General features: G+C 39.6%; 1 protein-coding gene and 1 pseudogene across 1 annotated transcript in view; one reads left to right on the top strand and one right to left on the bottom strand.

Annotated features, from left to right (window-relative positions):
* The window catches only part of AFG2A (AFG2 AAA ATPase homolog A), a 326044-nt gene that overhangs the window by 16065 nt on the left and 293178 nt on the right, over positions 1-16801 (bottom strand). The gene's annotated exons all lie outside the window — the stretch shown is intronic.
* On the top strand, positions 15626-16498 carry LOC129504409 (TATA box-binding protein-associated factor RNA polymerase I subunit D-like; annotated as a pseudogene).

Here is a 16801-nt window from a genome sequence, read left to right as displayed (position 1 = left end):
CCACACAAATCTTAAAATAATTTGTTCTAAGTCTCTGAAGAAAGTCCATGGTATTTTGATAGGGATTGCATTATACGTGTAAATTGCCCTGGGTAACATTGACATTTTCACAATATTAATTCTGCCAATCCATGAGCATGGAATATTTTTCCATCTCTTTGTGTCTTCCTCAATTTCTTTCAGAAGTGTTCTGTAGTTTTTAGGGTATATTTTGAGAACCATTTGAATGGTAAATGGTTCTCCAACCTTTTATTTTCAGGTTGTAGGTGTCCTTCTGTCTAAAATGAGTCTCTTGTAGACAGCAAATAGATGGGTCCTGTTTTTTTATCCAGTCTGAAACTCTGCGCCTTTTGATGGGGTCATTAAGCCCATTCACGTTCAGAGTTACTTGAACTTCTTCTTAAAGGGGAGTTTTAAGAGTCCCCCTTAAAATTTCTTGCAGAGCTGGTTTGGAGGTCACATATTCTTTCAGTTCCTGCCTGTCTTGGAAGCTCTTTATCTCTCCTTCCATTTTGAATGAGAGCCTTGCTGGATAAAGTATTCTTGGTTGCATGTTCTTCTCATTTAGGACCCTGAATATATCCTGCCAGCCCTTTCTGGCCTGCCAGGTCTCTGTGGAGAGGTCTGCTGTTACCCTAATATTCCTCCCCATGAAAGTCAGGGACTTCTTGTCTCTTGCTGCTTTAAGGATCTTCTCTTTATCTTTGGAATTTGGAAGCTTCACTATTAGATGTCGAGGTGTTGAACGGTTTTTATTGATTTTAGGGGGGGATCTCTCTATTTCCTGGATCTGAATGCCTGTTTCCCTTCCCAGATTGGGAAAGTTTTCAGCTAGGATTTGTTCAAATACATATTCTGGCCCTCTGTCCCTTTCGGCGCCCTCGGGAACCCCAATTAAACGTAGGTTTTTCTGCCTCAGGCTGTCGTTTATTTGCCTTAATCTGTCTTCATGGTCCTTCAATTGTTTATCTCTTTTTTCCTCAGTTTCCCTCTTTGCCATTAACTTGTCTTCTATGTCACTCACTCGTTCTTCCACCTCGTTAACCCTCGTCGTTAGGACTTCTAGTTTGGATTGCATCTCATTCAATTGATTTTTAATTTCTGCCTGATTGGATCTAAATTCTGCAGTCATGAAGTCTCGTGAGGCCTTAATGCTTTTTTCTAGAGCCACCAGTAGCTGTAGAATAGTGCTTCTGAATTGGCTTTCTGACATTGAAGTGTAATCCAGATTTTGTAACTCTGTGGGAGAGAGGGCTGTTTCTGATTCTTTCTTTTGAGTTGAGGTTTTCCTTCTAGTCATTTTGCTCAGTGCAGAGTGGCCAGAAACAAGTTGTATTGGAACACGGGGGAGTATCACTGGCCCCTCTAGCTGGTCTTCTGGGGGAGGGGCCTGTTGCGTTGATTTTCAGGTGTTAGCACTTGGGGGAGCTGCTCTGCCCCTGCCTGCTGCAGGGCTCTGCGGGGGTTGTTTACCCCGCCAGGCCCCAGGAGGAACAGCCGCAGTTGCTATTGCAACTCTGGAAGCCTGGATTCAGCCTCCGCAGGAACTATGGGGCTCGGGGCTCTCGGCTCTCCGTCCGCAGGGCCTGGAGGCTCCGGGGCGGGGCCGCTGATCTGCTCAGCTCGGGGCAGGAGCGTCCTCGCTGTCTCGGGCCCTCCCGGCCTCTGCCTGTCCCGGGGGAGGCCGGATCCTGGGCTGTGTCCCGGCGCCCTGTGCTCCGGGGCCTGCGCTGTTGGATTCGCGCTCCCGCCCTGCAGCTCCCTCCCTGGAGCCGCTCCCGAGCCCCTCCGAGCTGCTCCGGTCGGTCCCTCCGTGCGCGCTGCAGCCCTTAGGGAGCTCGGAGCACTCTCCTGCGCTCGCAGGTGTCTGTTAGTGTCCCCGGGAGCCTGAGGGCATCCCCGCTCTCCTGGGTCCTGCTCCAACTCCCTGCGAGCCCCTTTCCGCCCGCCCGGGAAGGTTGGTGCAGCTCCTGCTCCTCCGGGACGGGGCTCTCCTGTCCTGGGGACACTCGCCCCGGCCTCAGCCCGGCTCCTCGCGGGGCCCCTCCCCCTCGGAGGCCTTTTGTTCCTTTATTTCTTTTTCCCCGTCTTCCTACCTTGATAGAAGCGTGAACTCTTCTCACTGTAGCATTCCAGCTGGTCTCTCTTTAAATCTCAGGCCGAATTCGTAGATTTTCAGGATGATTTGAAGGTTATCTAGGTAATTTGGTGGGTACAGGTGATTTGGGGACCCTGCTCTTCCGCCATCTTGCCCCTCCCCTCTGATTTATTTTCTTTAAGAAGAAACACAAGTCCTGAAAAGACTTTAAGGCTGTGTATTCTTTAATTGCCATAACAAATGTGACCAGGCTAGCTTTAATCAAAGGAGACTCCTGAGTAGTTTTCACACTACATTTGTGAATGCCTCTAAGCAAGGTGGACTGAATTCTGGCCTCAGCTTCTCTTCTGTCTGCAAATATGTGCAATCAGCTGTGACATCTGCTGTATGTTAGGGCTCAACTGCTAGGGACAGAAACCTAATTTGAATCAAAAGGAGGAATTTATTATAAGGATATTTACTGAATCTAACAGAACCTAGGGACAAAAGTGAGGCTGGGCTCAGCACACCAACTGGAACCAGGGACTGGAATGCTATTAGGATTCTCTCTCCATAATTTTGATCTCTGCTTCTCTCTGTACTTGGTTTAGTTTTATTCTTCTTTAACTACAGAATGGTTTTTCCCACATTGAAGACAACATGGCAAACACGTTTTATACCTTTCAGCCTCAGCCAGGACAAAGTCCTCATTTTCTCAGTTCTAGTAACGAAAACTCCTGTGGAAAGTGGAAAGTGTTGGGGGAGCCTGGTTCAATCACTGTGGCTGAGGGAAAGGGTACGAAGATGGGGCCAAACTGAGATCATTTTTCTGTACCAAATCAATTGTGTGTGGGCATACTGTGATGACATGGAAACTCTAGTTTTTTGGGGGGCAGGAGGTGAAGATTCTTGGGGGGCTGGAAGTACAGGTGATTTAAGGCAGGCTATTGTTGGTGGGTGGAGGAAATGAGAAGAGAGGATGGCTTTTATCCTTCTCTATGTAGAAGTAAACTTTTGTTGCATATATGTTGCTTCCTCTCAAATGCTGTCTTGGCAACATTTAGAGCATATTACTTCTATATGTTCTGTTGAGAAAATGCCACTCTGGAACTTATCCCAGTGGTGCAACTGCCTCCTTTGCTCCAGCTCTGCTTCCAAAAAATAGTGCTCAGCATGCTGCAGGGGGACCAGTTGTTTGTAGCTGCCATTTTCTTAGACCATGCTGCTCATCAGGGGTCCAGATAACATTCTGAGCTGTAAAACTGATTTCCAGGCCACAGATATTATCCAAAATACGATAAAGTTGAATTAGGGGCCACCAATTTCTTTGGAAATGATTATGGAAATCTATAGGAAAAATTAAAGCTATTCTTTTGAATGATGATTCCAGCATGGGTTACAGTCAAAGTTATCTTTGTGTTAAGATATTTAAATCCGTTCTCTTTCTTAGCAACTGGAGAAGTCGCAGTGAAAATCAGAAAAGAAAGCAAATAAAAACTCAACTTTTTTGTGGGGGGAGGGGTCATAAACAGCTAATAGATACAAGGCTCAAGTCTGGAGCTATTTAGTTTGGAAGTTTATGGAAATTTTATTTGGAGACAGTCCCTAAATTCAATTGTAACTGGAAATGCATGTAACTGGAAATGCGTGTTGACAAGGCTTATGGAGGGAGGGAATGAAGCAGACAGTATTTGAAGCTTGGAGTCCTCTGACTTCATTCTACCTGCTAAGTGGCTGAAAGGTGATTGGAAGTGTCTTTCACAACAGCTCCACCCTACTTTGTAAACATGCCCAATTCCTGCCCTGAGAACAGAGAAGAAAGGGGAGACAGAGGAGACAAAATCCTTGGCAAACATTTAGGGAGACAATAATTACCCTCCCCTCTTCATTTTCTTTTTAAACTAGAGAAAAATAAAACATACACCATAGTAGGGAGAATAACTTAGAGCAAACTCTCACTCACCTGATACCCAGCTTTAACCACCCATGGCCGACCATGGTTTTAGCTATGCTCTAATCTTCACCCCAACATGGCACTAAGTTTTTGAAGCAAATCCCAGAATCACAGCATTTAATTCATAAATATTTCAGCATATACTGAAAGGAATTTTTTTTAAAGAATAACCACAGTATTATTCCACATTAAAAATAGCAATTCCTTAATACTATCACTATTTAGTCTTAAAATTTTGCCAATTATTCATAAATGTGTTCCATAGTTATTTTGTTTGGATTGGGATCAAAATAAGACCTGCACTTTGTACTAATGTATCTCATTTCTAAAAAATTCCTTACACTCTATGTTGAAGAAACTAGGTTATATGTCCTGTACAGTTTTTTTTTTATTTTCTTGCACAGCATCTCTCTGTGTGATTTAACATGTTCTTCTGTCTCCTGTAGTTCCTGTAAATGCATAATAAGATCTAGAGGCTTGAGTGGTTTGATGTTTTGGGAATAAATACTTCACACGTGATGTTGGAATACATAGGCTTTAGTAGTTTTTTATGGTTTGTCACTTGTGATTGTCTAAGTTCTTTATTTCATTAAAGATAGCAAAATGGTGCTTATTTGTTATTCCTTCTCCACTTATTGCCCAGGATATATTTATGAAGGGAAGCTTTCCTATTCCCTCTTGCCATCCTGTTAGATAAATGTTAGCATACTGTCACACTTTCCTGTGCCTTGCCTTTTCTACTTAACAATTTATCCTACAAATCATTTCATAGCTAAATACAGAGAGCTATTTCTTATTCCATTTACAACTGCAGAGTTTATTCAATTAGGTCCCAAGTAATGTACATTTGAGTTGTTTTCCAGTCTTTTGTTTCCTTTGATCAAAGTCTAAAATGGTCAAGTAGGACAAAAGTAAAAAGCAAAGAATTGGTAAGACACTCCTATTCACTGTAGGATGGATATGATTATAGAAACTTGCTTTTTAACCACTGCTCATTCAGAATTTTAGAAAAGATAGGCCTTAAAAGTCGTATTTTCTGTTTCCTTTATGTGCCTCTGTTCTTCCAATTTTCCACTTTCTCAGCTCCAACCGGCCGCTGAAGGCCTCAGCCTTTACCAGCTCTAGTCACCATTCAACTTCTCCACATCTCCAAGTGGCTTCATGCTACAGTACTCACCTAGCTGTTCTCCTAAGCCTGGTTATTGAAGCTCACACTCAGTCACTGCCTCCAGGTGATCACTACTGCCACTAATACTCTGTTGTTATGGTAAAGGCAGTAGTAGTGCTAATGGGGATATTAGTGGGATTAAGGTCACCTCAGGCACAGCAGCATTCTTGGGTTTAGGGAAGTGATAACAGGAAAATCAGGACTCTTCTTTATACTTGTGATTCGAACCAGTGTGGTTGTCTTACATCAATTTTTCATGTACATGTGTTAGGACTAACTTCTAATTCTCAGAAGATCACAGGCTCACATGCCAGAGACATTTCCAATATAGACACATTATTCTTGGCCTCTGGGTTCTAGACTTTTACCTATCACCTCGTGAAAAATGAATCTACTCTCATCTTTTCAAATATCACTCCTATGCAGATGTCTTTGAAATATTCATCTTTAGCTCAGCCTCTCTCCAGGCATCTATAATCCAAAGTATTCAACGACAGATGTGTCATCTTGATCTGAAAACCGCCTGCCCCATTAACTCATTTTCAGGGATACACCATTCTTCCAGTCATCCAGGCTTAAATCGTTTGTAATATATCCTTTTTTCTTTGCCCCATACCACTTAATCTGGCTACATCTGGATTAGATATTGATTTACCTGGAGTCACGTGAAAACGGAGAATTGACAATCCTATCACAAGGGACTAACTAGTGGATAAAGGTGGGATTGGAGGAGATTCTTTTAATAGCTATGCTTTGTCTGTAGGATAAACACATTAGATAAAAACCTTGTCGGCATGCCAGTTGGGTATAAATATTTGTTAGAAACACTGAATATGTGAGAAAAAAAAGCACAGGAGAAAAAAGACTATATAGGTCAATGAGTAACTAATGAGAGAAACCTGGCTCCTCTCAGGAGAGTGATCAGATGTGAGAGGGGGCTTACACCAAATGCCAACAGAAACACTGAGGGTAAGGTGTGGTAGAGGATGAATGAAGTCAGCAGTGAGAAATCAGGTCAACCCCTCCAGTATTTGAAAGACTCATGGAGGAGGACTGGAACTGTCATTCTTGTGAGGGTTTAGAAAGCAAAACAGGACACAGGTTTTTGCTCCAAAAAAGGAAAAAAAAATTTATATATATATATATATATATATATATATATATATATATATATATATATGAATCACAAGCTGGCCAAACTTACTCTCTAGAGAGAGTAAATAAATAAACATATGACAGTGATATGGTAGATTTTATTCAAACACTGGAAATAAACTTTGTTTACATGGCAGAAAAGAACTTTCAGTATGCTATCACCATTCAATCTGCCCTATCCTACTTACTTGTATGTACTTGCACTCTTACCTTTCCTTCCTGTTTCAATGGATGAACTGTTCTAGTTGCTAAGATCAGTCCTTCTATTTATGCACTGGATTTCATTCTCTTTTCCTAAGTCAAGATTTGCCACTATAATTGTTCCTCCGCCTATAATCAACTTTTCCCACCAGCATAAAAATATGTTGCAATTACTCTTCTTAAAAGCATAATCCCTCCCTTGTCTCCATATCTGTTTCAATCCACCACCAGCGAAAGTCCTTGGAAGAGCTGTCTTTAATGTAGTTCCCTAGTTCCTCTCCTCCCAATTCTGACTCAAGCCCACTCAAATGAGCCTTCTGACCCTCTAGTGAATTGCTCTGTCAAGATCATAATCCAATGATCAGTCCTCAGTTCTCAATATAATTGATCCATCAGCAACATCTGATACCAATCACGACCTCTCACTTTCTTCATTTGCACACTGGAACACCCCCACGCTCTCTTCACTTCAGAAACATTAGCTTCTTTGCTGTTCTTAAATACAAAACCTCAGTCTTGTTCAAAGCATTTGCACCTGTTCCTTCTTCTGAAATACCCTTTCCTCAGATAACTAACTTGCCTTAGGTCTTTACTCAGATGTCACCTTTTCAGTGAGGTTTTCCCTTGCCACCTTATTTAAAACTGCTGCCTCCTCCCTTATAATCCTTTTTTCCTTTCTTGCTTTATTTTGCTCCTTATCTTGTTACTGCCATTCCACATACCGCATTTTCTTTTTTAAATCAACTTTTATCATTTCTGAAGTTTTATTCAAAATATCTCTACAGCCAACATAGGGCTCAAAATCATGACCCCGTGATCAAAAGTTGTATGTTCCTCTGACTGAACCAGCCAGTCACCCCTTATATATTGCATTTTAATTTATTTTGTTGGTTTGTTCCCCTCACAAAAATGAAGCACACACAGAGTGCAGACTTTTGTTTATTTTGTTCATTAACATATGCTAGTGCCTAGAACTTTACCTGGCACATAAGAGATGCTAAATAAATACGTGGTGAATTAATGAATGAGGACAATGAAAGAAAGAAGGAGAATATATACAGACAATAAGGTTTGATACTTGACAACATTAACTAAAGTTAAGTCTTCAGTCCTAACATTTTATTTTTTGACTAAATATGGCATTTATGCCTTAGAGCAGGTGCTACACTTAACTTTGGCAGAATATTAAGACGGCTTACAAAAGGCTAAAAAAACAACTATCTCACAAACTTCGGAACCACTAAACTTGCATGCTCATGTCCTAATCTAGGTTCAGCAGAGCTAGCTTTGACTACTACTGATTTCAAGTGTGCTTTTGGCCAGCCTTCTGCAATATGGGGCTGCATTAAATACCTAGTAACCAAACCAAAATAGTAGAGATTAAGTAGAGATTAGAGCTCAATGGAATGTTAAACAAAGCTCTCAGCTGTGATACTATTTTATACTCCTGAGTGGTTACAAATAACTCCTGAAAACATTCACTTTGGCCATCCCTTCCCCTTCTTGACCTCACCGCTACCCCAAGCACACCTTCCCAGAGCTCACCGCAGAGGTATCCTTAGCTCAGGGAAGCACAGCTTGTTCCCAGCTCTGAGTACACCATCTAATACCCAGCTCTGTGAAACTGCTGCTCCAGAGGGGCTTTCTGATTGATGAATGCCTGACCAGGGGAGATCTCAGTGACTCTGGGGTACTGGTGGACTTATGCTGTTGTCTCTCTCAAAGCCTACTTGTCCTGTCAGTCATATCCACGAGCTTCAGCGGTCCTCCATCACAGAAGTTCAGACCAGTGAAGGCACAACAACTCTTTCCCTACTTTCTTCTTAAAAAATCACCAGGAATGTACATTCCTGGTTCGCCGAACAACAAACAAGGCAGTTCAGGAAAATGTGTGATTTGTGAAAAAGTGATGCTTCTTGTGAAGCAAAAAATCTGTTTCCAGAAATCTGTTTCCAGAAATATATTTCAGAGGTAGAAAATAAGGATTTAAGAAGAAAAAATTACTATGTAAAAGGAAAAACTGCTAGCTACAAAACTAGCTATAAAAACTGTTAAAAACTATAGTTTTTAAGCTATAAAACTATGCAGTTGGCTTCAATTTTATAAATCAGAAAGTATAAAATCAAAGATACATTTTAATGTAAGAACTTTAAATATAAATTAAAAATAAATATATATTAATCTCTATTTAAAATACATTTTACTACTGATAGCATTTATATATAAGGTACAAAGTAGTATTTTCAAAAATAAGAATTATTCCAGGCTATCCAGCTCTACTATGCAGGTCCTTAAGTGTCTGAGGAATTAAAATGCAATCATTTCAAAGGCTAGTTTCAAGATTCAGTATGACAAAATATAACAACAATGACTTTTTGGTATGCTAATATTTGATTAAAATATGAAGACAGAGCTACAAATATACCAGCTCTGAATCCTAAAAACACCGGGAAATCAGCATTTAAGGGGGGAGAAGGGCCATTCTACTTAATTCAATTCCCTCAGGAGAATCTATGTATAGGCCATTGTTTTATGCTCTAGGGGAGTAGGGGAATATAAAGATAGTCTCTAGGAGCCTAGAATTCAGAAGGGGAAGAAGGCAGCTATATGATGCCTACTTAGCAAGTGAAGTAACTGACATGGGAAGCATGGAATGCTGGGATAGAAGACTACTACTGATGAGGATGATAACAGTTACTACTACTACAGCCAGCACCACAAGTGTTCTAGACTTGCACATGTCTAATCTACGTAAAGCCCACGAGGTAGGTAGCATTCGCCTTCCCTCACCATTTATAAATGAAGAAACTGACATTTATAGCATGTCGGTAAATTTGCCCAACATCACACAAACAGGCATGTGGTGGGTCCAGATTTAAATATATTATGTGTCTGACTCCAGAATCATTGCTCTATCCATCATATCAGGCTGTCCCTCCTGTAGCTCAGATGAGGAAGAGAAAACATCTACTCTGTAGCTCAGAGACACTAAAGAGTAGACTCTTGAGGAATGAGCTTAAAAGGAATGTGAAGATAAAGATAGTGGTGCTGGCAGCAAGGCCCTCCATGTGAGGGAACACTCCTGAGCAAGGCCCAGAGGTGACACAGGGTGGGCTGAACCCAGGGACTCAAATGAAGTCATCTCACAGGACTGGGGTGGTTTTTTCAAACTGTGCTCCTTGCAGCCCTCTAAATTCTCTTCAAGTATCTCAGGCAGTGAGGAAGGATGAGAAGGAAAAGGCTAAGAGTATAGGGAGAGAAGAGGTCCAAGAAACAGAATTCTGGGAATATTTTAGCTTAGATTGATACTAGGAGAGGAGTGTGTGTAAGAGATGAAGAATTAGAGGAACCTTAAAACAGTCCACATGAAAACTGGAAGAGGGTCTCAGGAAAGGGGTATTCTGGGATATGGGCAGAAGGCAAGCCAAGGACTCAGAGCTGGTTACTGGATTGGAGATGAGGAAACAGTGAGATCGGCTCAGCAGTGGTGGAAGGAGGGAGAGGCCATCCATCAGGGTTTGAGAAGTAAATCAGGAGTGAGGAAGTGGAGGCACTAGGTGTGCCAGATTTTTGAGAACTTTGGTGGTAAAAAAAGGAGACAGGTTGTAACCTAAGAGTAACAACAATCTAAGTAAGATTTTAAAAAGGAACACACTACCCAAAAGTGGATGTAGAACAAGAAATGGTATTTCCAGAGTTAATTTTTAATTTCCTGCATTCACTGCTGTAAGAATTTCAAACCACTTTGGCATATATATCCTGGCATGTGCATGAACTTAATTGTGGAGATAAAATGCAGTAGCAGCTTAGACAGAAACCAAAAATCCTCTGTAAAATTACTGGTATGGTTACATTAAATCTTCCTCGAACTTCTAATCACCCCAAAATTTGAACTATTAACATAATGGTGAAAGGTCTTTCCTCCAATGAGTAAAGACAGGTGCCCCAAAATGTAGCTCAGAGAAGTTTGTTGAATGAACATTAGCACAAAAAAACTTAATAACAAATACAATAATGATTATTCAAAAACTTCAGATATTCTCCATTGTCAAATACTTTTCCTTTGTATTCGTGTTTTATTTGTTTTACCTTAAGTCACTCCCAATCATGCTGACATCTACTACTGATGATTATATTAGACCTAAAAGTGTTCTTAAACAAATGAAAAATACTGACTTCCATTCCTGAAAGCCCTGCTTCCAATTTTCAAGAGGAAATTAAATAATGTATAAATCAAATACTGGGCCTAAGCCCAGACAGCTGAACATCGTTTTGTCCTTTCAAGGCAAAGAGGAAGTGTCTGCTGTGGCAGAGACATGCCAAGAGAAATAAAGCTTAACCTCAGCCCCATGTGAAAGTGATTTTAGATAATCGGGGGTGTCTGCAAATAGGTTAAAAATGGGACCACATACTAACAGGGAACGTTCCATGGAAGTTAAAAGATGTATCAAGATCTAACCCCCACCTTAAAAACAAAATATGTTGGGAAAATGGCATGGCCTTAGAAATTCTATCTAAAGGCAGCAGAGGAAAGGGAAAGCAGACAGGGAGGAGAGAGTTGACAAGTCAAGGGGAAATTAAAACGTGTTTCCGCTTACGAATTACTATAGGCTCACAATTTGATTTCTTTGTCATTGTAATATCCAAATTCAAAACGGTTGTGTGTGTAGAGGAAAATAGGATGGGGTGAGGGAAAGGGAGACAGGGAGAGAAAGTGAATATAAGTATGTGGATAGAGTGGTAGATGGTGAAATTATTTAAATCAGGGGCCAACAAATTTATGCCAGGTAGCAATTTTTTTAGACTTTGCGTAGAACACAGTCCCTCTTGTAAGTACTCAGATCCATCTCTAGTGTGAAAGCAGCCATAGGCAATAGGAAAATGAATGTCTGTAGCTGTGTACCAATAAAACTTTATGGACACTGAAATTAGAATTTCATGTATTTTACTTCTACTTTTGATTTTCTTCAAACACTTAAAAATGTAAAACTATTCTTAGCCTCCAGGTCTTAAAAAAACAGACTGTGGGGCAGATTTGACCTGCAGACCCTAGTTTGCTGACCCCTGATTTAGATAGTTAACTCCCCATTACACAGAACATTCATATGAAACTAGGCTTGACTCAAATTGTGGATTCTGGGTAAGAAAAACTGGCATTTTTTTTTTCTTTTTTTTCCCCTGTAGATGAACAGAAAGATGGTAATAGTGGTAGGAAACATTTACTTGAAAGATACAGCAGATCTCTCTAAGCCTGTAAAAAAGGCAAGTATCTACTTTTTTCTAGCAGAATACTTTTTACACTAGTATGAAATCCAAGTTTACGCAGTTAGAAATTTTGAAGCCAAATGCTACATAGCCATTAATATGCAGCATTATTCAGGGATCAAGAATGATTTTTACAACATTATCCCCCGTATCAGAATTTAATGTTTTATAAAATCCTTTGCAGCAGAATGCTACTCTGGAATTATAGGTAAGTTTCCATCATCACCTCTGTGGAAACCAGAGAGCTGGTGACTAGAAGGATTTTCTGATGGAACATATGCTTTACAGATCACATGGTGATAAAAACTTTATGGAGCATCCGACCTAGACTATCAGAAACAAAGGAAATATAAAAGTGAGAGGCATCTATGTTCATAGTTTTTGTGAAGCAAAATAATTTTTTAAAAGATTTTATTTATTTATTCATGAGAGACACACACAGACAGAGATAGAGACAGAGGGAGAATCAGGCTCCATGCAGGAGCCCAATGTGGGACTCGATCCCTGGACCACGGGATCACTGAAGGCAGATGCTCAATGGCTGAGCCACCCAGGCATCCCAAAGCAAAATAATTTTTATATAATAAATGTTCTGTTATGGAACAAACACTGACTTTTCCTTTCTGTATTAAAAGAAAATCTTGTAAAACATCCTAAGTAGCTGTCTCACAACCTTGATCTCAGAAGTATGGCATTCTTTCTTTTGCCTTTCCTTCCCTGTCTCCGTCTTCTTCCTTATATTATTATTTTCTTTTTTGGGGGTGGATAATCTCAGTGCTTCTCCTGAGCAAATGAAGCCCCCTTCATTAGGGAACTGCTCCTCAACCATTTCAATCCTTTGATAAACCAGAGTTGGTGCCCTGTCCCTCAGGCCACAAAGACAGCTGCATGACATTGCTGATGCAGACAGGTAGCATCCTAAGGGTAACCACAATTCATGTAAGGGTTAAAAGGAACACGCTCTCCAAAAGTGGTTATAAAACACAATTATTTCCAGAGTTGTATTTTTATGGACCAATCACCTATGGTACACAGGATCCTGATTAGTGTGTAGTGTATACTCAGGCTCATTAAAGAGAACTTGGAGCATACTTTTTTTTATCTGATGGCAAGTTCTGGGCACGAATGAAATCCTCCATTATAATGTTGTTTGTATAAGGAAATATAATTCTTTCAATAATGATCTGTTTTGTGATGGTCTCTTTTATGGCACAGTTTCTAGGAACTGACTGGAGGGAAAAAAGCTGCTTTAACCATCCACATGGATGTGACTGAGGTTGGGAGAAAGGGAGGGCCGCAGACAGTGCAAAGGCTGAGTGTGTACAATAGGCAGTGGCAAAAAGGGTAGGCTCAGAGAGTAGCCTTTTATTTCCTCCTATCCTGTTTCTTCTTGTTGTTGTTTTAATAGACTTTTTTTTTTTTTTAGAGCAGCTTCAGAATCATAGTGGAAAATACAGATACCTCTTGTACCAACATATACACAGCATCCCCCATTATCAATATCCTCCAGAAGAGGGGTACATTTGTTAAAATCCATGAATCTACACTGCCATTAGCACCCAGGGTTCATAGTTTATATTAGGGTTCATTCTTGGTGGTGTACATTCAAATCCAGGTCTGCCTAATTCCTGAGGCTGAACTCTTTATCTCTGCAATACTGCTAATCTGTATATATATTTTGCATACATTTCTTTTAGTTGAAGCTTTAAAAGAAAGTGTCTTCTTAACCAGAGACAATATGATCTCACAGTAAGGAAATAATTAATAAATTTCAGATTTCTTTACCATAGTTCTAAATCTTGAGGTCTATTTCAGAATCCACAAGATTTGCATCATTTATACCCAGGTATTCTTTATATCAGAGACATAGAGATTATGACTTAAAATTTCCCTCTAAAACTTCAGTACAGGGGTGCCTGGTTGACTTAGTTGGTTAAACATCTGCCTTTGGCTCAGGTCATGATCCTGGGGTCCTGGGATTCAGCCCCATGTTGGGCTTCCTGCTCAGCAGGGAGTCTGCTTCTATCTCTGCCCCTTCTCCCTGCTGGTGCACGCTCTCTCTGTCTGAAATAAAATCTTAAAAAACAAACAAAAAACAAACCCTCAAAACCCAAAAAAGCTTCAGTACACAAGCCACCCTAATTTACAAATATAGCCAATTTCTGGAATGTACATACCCAAGAAAAAGCATCATATTGTACATATGCATTTATCACATACTTTATATTTTGTTTCATAAACAAAAATTAAGACACAAGCCAATTAAGTCAGTTAGCTAAGAATATAAGTCAAATTGCCACAGGACTTCCTTTTACCTCCAGGTCATTTTCCTGACCCCAAAGAGACTAAAATAATGAAAACACATTGTAGGTAAGAACCTTTTAAAAGAACAAATCAAAGACAATAGTAGAGGCAACTAGAACTTTATGAAAATACCACTAGCAATCTCATTTACTACACTACTTCTAGGGGTTCTCATTATTTGGTTTCTGTAGGCTCCAAAGTCATTTACCAGAAAAGGGAATACATAGACTCAAGGGGTAGAAATGGGATATTTTACAAAGTATCACTGTCTGTATTGTTTACATGTAACTGGAACACCATGAGGTTCAAAAAAACAAAACAAAACATCAGACAATCATGGAAGAAGAATGTGTCTGAAGAAAACATACTATGGAGAAAACTAAGGTGGGATATAATTCAATTAAAATAACAGTATATGAGTTGTTTTTATTCGAACCCTGGAATTTACTCTGGGAATCTTCTTCTTAGTTGAAAATATGACCCTCAGTGAACTTGACTTTGACCAAAATGTTTCAAATAGCTCTCTTGAGATCAACTGATGGTCCTTTATTCCAGATTATTGCCTTAGGTTCTTTCATATAAGAATGACATCCTGTCATTACCAGATGGCCTCACACATGATCATTTCTAGATTAAGTCAGTGCCTAAAGCACTTGTGCTAGAGAACTGGGTAATTGCATATGATAGAATTTTTTTTTAAATGTACTCTTTTATATAATTAATCTGAACCTTGCCAAAACCCAGTATTGATCCAAAATTGTTATCATCAAAAATTAACTCATAACCAATGTAAAAGGAAGTAAGCACGGTCTCTTTACCTTTAGTGAGTGTCTTGGTGAGGGCCTGGAACTCAAAAGTTTTTGTTAATAGAATTAAGTAAGATTCAGTAGTTTCAGATATTCCAAAAAGAAGATGTACTACTTCTTTCCAGAGACAAATTTTTAGGGTAGTAAATTTTCACAAAAATGAAATTGCATGCATTCAGTCTTTCACTCATCAAACATTTATTAAGTACAAACTGTGAGCCAGGCATTGTTAAATCTTCCCTGATCAGTCAATTCACTTTAAGATTCTGAAGCCTGGGCAGCCTGGGTGGCGCAGCGGTTTAGTGCCACCTTCAGCCAAGTGCCTGATCCTGGAGACCTAGGATAGAGTCCCACGTCGGGCTCCCTGCATGGAGCCTGCTTCTCCCTCTGCCTGTGTCTCTGCCTCTTTCTCTCTCTCTCTCCTCTCTCTGTCTCTCATGAATAAATAAATTAAAAAAATCTTAAAAAAAAAAAAGAGAAAGATTCTGAAGCCTTAATGCTGTTACAAAGGCATTCTTTCTGGAAAGTAGAAATGGTTTTCAGATCACTGCAAAAGAACAAGTATTAAAATAATTGAGAAAACCCTTTAAGACTACACTGAGTTCTTTCCTTCCGCGTGGTTGTTGAGAACTCTGAAGCAAACAAGTGGTGAATACAATTTGGAGAGGACTTGGGGGAGAATAAGTAACGAATTTTCTCAACCTATAATGGCATCTGATTCAGCTGTAGAAATTGACAATGAAAGTGATAATTCTTCTGGTAGCAGCTTATTTAAGACTCAGTGTGTCCCTTACTCACCAAAACAGGGGCAAAGAAACCCTATTAGAAGTTTGTTCGTTCATCTGGAGGTGTTGAAGCAAGGGATTCATCTAGTGACTCCTCTTTTGAACCAAGACCACAGACTTTAAAAGCTATTTTTGAAAGATTCATAAAAAGAAACGTAAAAAGAGGAAATATAAGCCAAAAGAAAGACCAAGGGGAAGACCAGAAGGAAGAAAAACCACTAGACGCTCCCAAATAAATAAGAAACAAGTTAAAGACAAAGGATCTGGGTTCCCATTTTTAGAATTTGAGAATGTAAAAAAGCCATTACCATGGAGAAAGATTTTAAGCTTTGAACAAGCGGTGGCAAGAGGATTTTTCAACTACCTTGAAAAATTGAAGTATGAATACTATCTCAAGGAATCCTTGAAACAAATGAATGTTGGTGAAGATTTAGAAATGGAAGATTTTGACAGTTGTAGATACAAATACTTGGATGATGATGGATCTCTCTCTCCTATCGAAGAGTCAGAAACAGTGGAAGAGGCTGCAACAACTCTTGAACATGATGATGGATGTGATATCAAATTGGTGGACAATAATGAATTTATAGTAAGTTCTGAAATACCAAAGAAAATGAATCTGTATTTAGGACAAGAGGAATATACTGAAAAAGCTGCTTCGTCTAAAGAGAGCATCAAAATCCAAAAACATGGGACAGAGGATAGAATGGTCTGAAAAGGAAGAGATAGGAATATGAATATTAAGGCTTTTCACTTGAAAACAGTGTCTGGACTTAAAGTATGTTTGAGAACCAGGAAGATCATTTATCTATTTAGACCCTAAATGGTGGGGAGTTTTTGAAGTATGTCCATATTCAAGTGGAGATCCAAGAAGACCTCTGGACAGTGACAGCTGTGGCTTGAACAAAAGTTTGTTTTAAAAGTGCTATTTTGAAGATCATCACTCTGGCTTTGGTGGAACTATGGTGATTGGCAGCAGAAGGAATCACATGTCAAATATCTTAAATAAAAATTTTATTAACTTTGTCAAATATCTTAAATAAAAATTTATTAATTAAAAAAAAAGACTATACTGAGTTACAGCTA

Source organism: Nyctereutes procyonoides, unplaced genomic scaffold, assembly GCF_905146905.1.
Source record: "Nyctereutes procyonoides isolate TBG_1078 unplaced genomic scaffold, NYPRO_anot_genome, whole genome shotgun sequence".
Lineage (NCBI taxonomy): Eukaryota > Metazoa > Chordata > Mammalia > Carnivora > Canidae > Nyctereutes > Nyctereutes procyonoides.
The sequence above is the reverse complement of the archived record's forward strand: the minus strand, read 5'-3'. Positions and strand labels throughout refer to the sequence as shown.